Below are 5,757 nucleotides of genomic sequence, written 5' to 3' on the forward strand. Positions count from 1 at the left end.
TTTGCATCCATAGGTCTAGGGTTTAGAAAGTGAGAACCTTTGAGAGACCATTATTCTAATAACGATAGCATACAACCTGGGTTTTCCTAGTATACATACCATTTTCCATATATCTTCAAATAAAATGTAAATGTATAGTGTTTTCAAATGATAGCTTTTGCAAGTTTGCATGGGAAAACCAATTGTTTATGCCTTTTGTAGAAACATAAAAATGATGTAATTAAAAAGTGAAGATAAAGGGATTGGCAAAAGAGAAACATCAGGAAATGCATACAATGTGGTTTAGGAGCAGCCATATTAGTACCCATCAGATAAAATTTAAACATGATATCATTATGTAATGATATGATTCTGTATGAAGAATATCATGGTAAAAATCTGTTGCTATAAATTTTAGCTATGGGACCAGCAATATGGCCTAGCAGGTAGAACAATTGCCTGTAATGCTAGCGTCCCATATGGATACCAGTGTCCAGGATGCTCCACTTTCAATCTACCTCCCTGCTAAAGGCCTGGGAAGGAAGAAAGTAGAGGATAGCCAAGGACCTGGGCCCCTGTACCCACGTGGGAGACTCAGAAGAAGATCCTTGCTCCTGGCTTCAGACTGACCCAGCTCTAGCCATTATTGCAATTTGAGGAGTGAACCATTGATGGAAGACCTCTCTCTCTGTTTCTCCCTCTCTCCATGACTCACCTTTCAAATAAATAAAATTTAAAACCAGCTAAGTAGAAAAATAAAACCTGGTAGAATAACACATATAATTTACAAAATATGTAGCTATATAATATACAAAATATGTAGAATAACACATATAATATATAAAATATGTATATATATATATATACACAGACTTCCTTTTTCTAAATGTTATATACTTAGAAGCTAAAATGCAAGGGAAGATATATTTCTTGAGAGGAGGAATATACTTTGAAAGCAGATCCTGAGAAATTGGTTAACCTTACTAAATTTTATGGTTATATATGTATTCTTTTGGAATAATTTGACATTTTCTCAGTGTCTGTCAATTATTTGACTAAATCAAACTAACTTCTACATTTATATCCTGGAACTCTTTGAATTAAAATACATAGAGCTTTATTGAAGTATTGAACATGAATCTTCACATTTAAGGGTCCTGTTGTAAGAAAAATGTCATATAACATTACCTCCAAAGAAACTATTTTCATGGTCTCTGAGTACCCTGAGATGATGAAGACTTGATTTGAAACTCAGCTGAATTACAGATACTGTGTTTGAAGTGATAAAGGCTGCTTTTATAATTTTATTTTGAAGTTCTTTTATTATAACTTAAATATTAAAATATTTTGAATAAAATTTAGTCTTTTTAAAAAGTCATCCTTTTAAGGAAGTGTTTGCTGAATGTAGTACACTAAGAATTATTTTAGTTACTTTCCTTTCCAGAGAGGACTTCTTCTGTCACATCTGGTCACATTAGCAGTGAGTCAAGACTGTGATATTTTCCACTAACAAGATTTTTGCAAATCTATTATCTCTGGAAATAAAAAGAAGAGTGCTACTGAGACATTATAATATCTAAAGTAGCTTCCTGGCATCAGTAAGTATTGAGCAGAAATGCCTCTTAATATGTTCATTAGAATGCATTAATTCTATGTTTATTAGCTCTCATACCTCAATAAGAAAGACTTTGTTCTCTTGGTAACTTCTGTTAGGAATTCCTTGGCTGCCATTCACGATTGGAGCAAAGCTGCAGAGACGTCCTATTGAATGAAACTGGCATCCACATCTGGACTTAGCTCATCAATAAATTACCAGAAGGAATATTTCCTTTCTGTCACTTGGGAGCCACAAATGAAATCGGCTTCTGCTTATTGCTTGTTCATGGTCAGACCCAGACTTATTGGGGAGCAGGGAAGGCCAGGCATAATGAATCATTCAGGCCTGAACACAAGGAAGGAAATGCTCAGATGGCCAAAATGCTATGTGGAGTTCCATTCAGAACACCACACATTTCCCTGAAACTTGCTAAGGAAAACATTCTAATGCTGTTTTTAGTGTGTTCTATTTGTCATTCTGAAACACAACACATTAGCTGCTTTGAACTTCTGGGCACTAAAAATATTTAAGTTACATAAGCAGATTGAGTGAAAGACTAAATGGAGCTTTTAACTCCACACACTCAAAAGCATCTCCTTATTGCCCTTCCGAATAGTGAAACTCTTGTAAGCGCCTGTGGAAAGCCTTCCAGCCAGCCAGCCCATGTTGGACAGTGCAAAGGAGTGGCAAAACCAAGATAAATAGCAGTGCATAGTTTCTACTGCTGGAATGAAAAGTAATGTTTTGCAAAAATATATACTCTTTTTCCTATTACTATTACAATTCTTGCATGACTTTTGTGTTCAGTTGTTGGCTCACTGAAACTTCCAAAACATTGAGGGTAGAAGGAAAACAGAAGGAAGGGATACTGCTTTTGTGCCCTATTTTGTCCTGTACACATTTGAAAATCAGACATTATGCAAATATAAAAACAAGCTATCCAAATTTTTTACCCCCCTCCTTGCCTTCCTCTTTGTTTTCTTTTACATTTTTGGAGCTCTGACTCATAATCTGGAATCTTTCAATATGGATACCTCTTTAATTTGCTACCCCACTGCACAAGGTATCTACTGCCCGTTTTTAGAGCTGTGAAATTATCAGTGAATCAAAGATTTTTTTAGATTGATAATGTAGATGTGTGTGTGTGTGTGAGAGAGAGAGAGAGAGAGAGAGAGAGAGAGAGAGGACATCACATAATAGTGATGAAGAAATACTTACTGGGGCTTCTGTTATAAACAAGCTTTATTGATTTCTGCTCTGCTCACCCCTCATTGGTAGATGTAGACGCCCTCATGAGCTGTAGGGCCATGGGGTATTGGACGCAGCAATACCTAAGTAGACTTGGCCTTTGCAGAAATGACAGGAGCCCCAGTCTCTGAAGTGGCACAGCTGAAGTCATGGTGTTGCGATAGACAAACAGTCTTCAAATTAAGCTCGTTCCCCAATTCCAGCAAAGCCCCACAGCATGACTGAGATGAGCTTCTTCCACAGTGAGGTGCTGGCTAGGACTTGTGGTCCCCTTCCATCAGTCAGGTCTGGGTGCTGAAGCAGGCCTGTGTCTCTGAGATGAGTGCCTGGAGCTGGCCGAGCACTTCCCACCCCATGGGTTCTCTAGCAATCGGGCTGAGAAGGGAACCTTTGAATGGCTGACTGTGGTTGGGTTGGTTGGTGACTCAGTGGTAAAGGGGATGCCTTCTCTGGGATAGATTGGATGTTAGAGCAAACGGATCTGAAGAAGTCTGACTTTGATGCTCTGTTGGGTATAGATGACCTGTAAACCATGTCAGAGGAGCCTTTGATCACTCTTAATGACTAGTGTGACCTCTCTGCCTCCTAGTCCAGAAGACTAATAAAGAGCCCCTCCAGACAGTGAACCCAATTGGCCATCTCACAAATAGTGTAGTAAAAACCAACCCAGTTCCTTTTTTACCTTGGTGCAACCTCTTCCTCTTTCCCACTGTGGATGATTCCTTTAGTTAAGAGCTGGTTAGTGAAGGTGACACTTCTGAAGGAGCTGGCAGGCAGACTCACCTGCTTTCATGACTGTGATCCCTCAGTGTGTAAAGAGGATGATGCCCTCAGTCGATGACAGTAGCATCTTATGAGCTCTGGCTTAACCCAGGCTTTCCCCAGCCTAAAGCTTCCTCCAGGGGATTCAAACGTGAGCCTGCTCTCTCCAGGTATCCCTGTGTCTTTGCTCACCCCAAATCTTACAACTCTCCCAGAAAGAAAATGGTAGCAGTAAAAATAAAGGGTTTGGCACTGAATAGGAGACTGGAAAAGATGGAACAAAACAAGGCGAAAGCCACTGGGTTCTGCCTGAAGAAGAGGGCTATTGTAGCAGGCCCTCCTGGTGAGTGCAAGGAGCTGGAAAAAGAAAAACAAAGCTTTGAAGGAGAAGGTAGATGCCATGGCCAAGGAGATCCAGTATCTGAAGGATCTGATAGAAGAGGCTCCAAGGAAAAGGAGGAAGTAAAGTGCCCCCTGGTTAGGACAGTCAGGAGTGCTTTTACTTATGTGTCTCACACCCAAGCTGTATTATAAGAAATGATTTTGTAGTGAAAGTAAACAAAAGAATACAAGCCAAATACAAGTGTTATTGTGCATGTGAAAATAAATAATGCACAAAATAAGAATAAATGGCAGCATAGTCATTATATAGAAGTTTTCTACCATAAATGAAAATAAATATGACATCGACAATGTGGGCACATATGTACACACACCAGTAAAAGAGGGGATCAGTGACGTGAATCACTTTCTCTCCAGTGCCTAGTGTGGTACTGCACTGCACAAAAGAAGGAGGAGGAGCTTGGTGGTGGGATAAGGTTCATAAAATGTCAAAAATCAAAGAAGAAATTTAAAATTAAATTTTATTTCTTGATTTTTCATTTGAGTCAGATATATGGAAAATTCAGAAGAAAACTATAATTGATACTTGCTTTAAAATTACATTTATGCTTAAGTAAAAAGACAAACATCTGCAACCTTACTCTAAATATAAACTAAACTTCACTTTAAATTAGATTCTGTGGAAAAGATCTCTAAATAGTCTTATATTAGAGGAAAAAAGCCCTTGGCAGCAAAATTAACCTGCATAATGATAAAATATATAATGGTGTAACAGATACCTCTTGGAAATATTTTTCTGAATCCTCCATTTTTGAAGAATAATAAAAAAGGAGATGGTATTAATTAGTGGCAAATACAGATGTGAAGTAAAATGAGGAGGGGCACAGGATATAGGAAACTATTTGAACTATTTTAGCACTTGAAAATGTCAAACAATTTATTGAGGATTTACTCACTGGGTTTGGAAGGTCTTAGGGACTGACTATAAAAACATCTAAGCACTGGTGTGTTATAGCTCACTCAAACAGCATTGAGAGCAGAAATTACTTTCAGATTTGCATAAGTAAATGAAAGGAACAAACGAATTACTGTTTTAATTCTCACCTCATATATAGAAGACAAACAAGTGTGAAATAAAGATAAATGTTAAATCAGGAAATATTACATTTGGTAAAACAAAACAAAACAAAACAAAACAAAACAAAAGACAGTCTCTCTGTATCATCTCATCTCCAAAAGTGAATCTCCATTAGACTTCTTCATGCATTAGCTCTTATTTCAGGGAACATTTTCATGCATTTGTGAACCTTCCATTTATGAGAGTGAATCTAGTATCAAAAGTACTGTTTCCCCAGAAGTGTTTTCACAGTATGTGAGATGTTTTATACAAGGGTTCTCACGGAAAAGAGTTCAGGAGATTAAAAAAAAACAATATTGATGTAGTTAAAATATCAAAAAATTCATATGAATTCAGTGTTATTAATTATAATTGCATTTACCTAATTAAATATATTTACATTCGACATCTACTCTAGATTTTATCATGTATACAATTATTCTTTCTTACAAGAAGACAAGATATTAAGCATACTGGAAAGCAATGAATCTCTTAAAGTCTGAGTCACACTTTCTGTATTCAAACTTGTTACTACTTTTCAAATTTCTTGCCCTGTTATTATTGCATTAGCTCATACACCAGTGAGTTTGAAGGAAACATATTTGAAAACAAAGCCAACCTTTGCCTCATAAAGAAACTTTATTTTCCATGAAAAGTTTTGGATTTTCCAATTCCTTTAGCAACATAACCAAGAAATCACTTCACATTATTA

General features: G+C 37.0%; 1 pseudogene; it reads left to right on the top strand.

The window, feature by feature from the left end:
* Positions 1 to 3,041: 3,041 nt before the first annotated feature.
* LOC100338573 (cyclic AMP-dependent transcription factor ATF-4 pseudogene) lies at positions 3,042 to 4,052 on the top strand (annotated as a pseudogene).
* Positions 4,053 to 5,757: the final 1,705 nt, after the last annotated feature.

The sequence above is a fragment of the Oryctolagus cuniculus genome, chromosome 5 (genome assembly GCF_964237555.1).
Source record: "Oryctolagus cuniculus chromosome 5, mOryCun1.1, whole genome shotgun sequence".
NCBI lineage: Eukaryota > Metazoa > Chordata > Mammalia > Lagomorpha > Leporidae > Oryctolagus > Oryctolagus cuniculus.